Raw genomic sequence first — 2,112 nt, forward strand, 5'->3', positions numbered from 1 at the left:
GGCCATGGGCCCGTGTGGGGCGGACAGGCCAGTGGGCAGACTGCAACAGGCCTGCTTGAACCATCCTGCGATTTATACAAATCTCGGGCCGAGCAGGGCCTGATGGGAGAAAGGAACTGCTACAATCTGCTCTTCTGCTGGGCTCTGCCTGCCGGAGCATCCCCCTGCACACGGGTCAGGCAGCTCTGCAGACGCTCAGAGCTTCCGGGGGGTGGGGGCGGGGCTGGGTCAGGGCCTGCCTTCTCACCCTCGCTTAGCGGGTCTTCCGGAACTGGCCCAACCCCTGCCCTCTTGCATGCAACTCATACTTAACTGGCAGGGGAGAATCTGATCTCAAGGGCAGATCTCCCAGGATGAGGTTTACCCATTGCACATCGGATTTGCTGACCCCTGCTATGTCCCCAAATGCGGGATACACGACTGCATTATTTCTGGTAGTGGGGGACTGCGTTCCTGCTCTCCCCCCGATTTATTGGTGAAAGAAAAGGTAAAGTGTGCACTAGGCCTGCTAGGTTTCATACTTTAAGATTGTGCTCACATTGCGTTTCTTCAATTAGGTTCACCTTTGGGTGATCGCTTTTCCACATTTTATCTTTTGAATAGAATTATGCTTCTTTCATCACCACAGAAGTAATGTATATTACAGAGATAAGCTGCCATATGTATTGGGCACACTGTACATGCTCAGGCAGCATCAATCATGCTTTGTACAGGACAATGCTGGCCAAAATTGGGAACAGCCAGCATAGACAAGTTGCTACAGAGGCATATTTTGGGTACAACCAGCATGACAATGTGTTACATCAGTGACAGTGCTGTCTTACACTGTGGACACATTGATCATTAAAATGTGTTGTGTTGTAAAATGCTCTTTTCTGCTGTTGGTGATATGGAATTTTCATGTTCCCCTTTAGGACTGATTGTAAACTTATGGCTTTTTGGTCACCTTTTCTGCTGTAAAATGCACCATTTCAAACCCATATTTGAAACAAAATTCTTGGGGGAGAAACCCCCCCAAACCCTCCCTAGATCCTTGTAGCTCCCTCGCTACGCTCGGTCGCCCCCACCATTTGGGAAAATTATTAACACACAGACACTGATAGAAATCACAAGCAACTAACCGTTGATCACTGCCCATGACACCAATAGCTATCTTTGGGACTGCATAGCTATCACTGCCTGTGATGCTATTGTGTCAAAGATCACACAATATCACTTTTTAATATACTGCTTTATGTGAGGTTGTTGACTTTTGGCTCGCCGGCCCACTGGGTGACAAAAAGTTAATACTTCGGCCCCACATTCAAAAAGGTTGGACAAGCCTGCTCTAGGCAGTGCACCTCTCCCCCATACAAGAGTGTCTTGTTTGAGGCAGGGTGCCTCTCCCTCTGGCATGAGCACTTGCTTCCAGTGTCCAGTGTGCCACTGTGTTCCTCTAGCTGTTGCGCCAGGCAAGGGCCTGTGGCGCTGTTGGTGTCCGCTCATTTGGTCGAAAAAAAAAGATCGAATGACCATTTGGTCGAAACCAAATGATCGAAAAAAAAATGGTTGACATTTTTTTTACATTTATTTATATATTTTTTTTCATTTTGTTTGGTTAAAAAAAAATCATATATAAAAAGGGGGATTGGGGGGAACCCCTCCCAAAAAAAAAAATGTAAAAACAAAACAAAAAAAAAATTTCGACCATTTGGTGTCGACCAGGTTGTCGACCAAATGATTGGTAACCGGCGCTGTCAGGGTGTGGGCCGCCAGTTCTCCCCTGGGCATGGGTACCAAATGTCCTTGTGGCAGCATGGGCTGCCAGTTTTCCCCCCTAGGCTGGAGTATTGTTCCATTGACGGAGCAGAATTGGATGGCCTTCTCCCTCAGGCAGGAGTGTGTTCTACAGAAGTATGAATCGTTATTTCCGGCATGCACACCCCTCACTCTCCCCCAGGCAGGACACGTACTCATCACTCATTGCTGGTGGCATGTCAGCTTCCTCTCCACCAGGTAGGAGACTTACTTGTGCTGGCATTCGGTGGTGGCACAGCCCCTTCCTGTTCCCCCAAGCGGGAGACTTATGGGTGTGCTGTTCCCCATGCATGAGACCTATTGGTGTTTCCCATG

At 48.4% G+C, this 2,112-nt stretch overlaps 1 non-coding gene across 1 annotated transcript; it reads left to right on the plus strand.

Moving 5' to 3' along the window:
- The first annotated feature begins 304 nt into the window (after positions 1-304).
- Positions 305-466, plus strand: LOC138522134 (U1 spliceosomal RNA). Its single transcript, XR_011283247.1, has one exon. It is a non-coding gene; the product is annotated as a U1 spliceosomal RNA (small nuclear RNA).
- Positions 467-2,112: the final 1,646 nt, after the last annotated feature.

Source organism: Ambystoma mexicanum, chromosome 13 (assembly GCF_040938575.1).
Source record: "Ambystoma mexicanum isolate Mex_15411 chromosome 13, UKY_AmexF1_1, whole genome shotgun sequence".
In the NCBI taxonomy this organism is placed as follows: Eukaryota; Metazoa; Chordata; class Amphibia; order Caudata; family Ambystomatidae; genus Ambystoma; species Ambystoma mexicanum.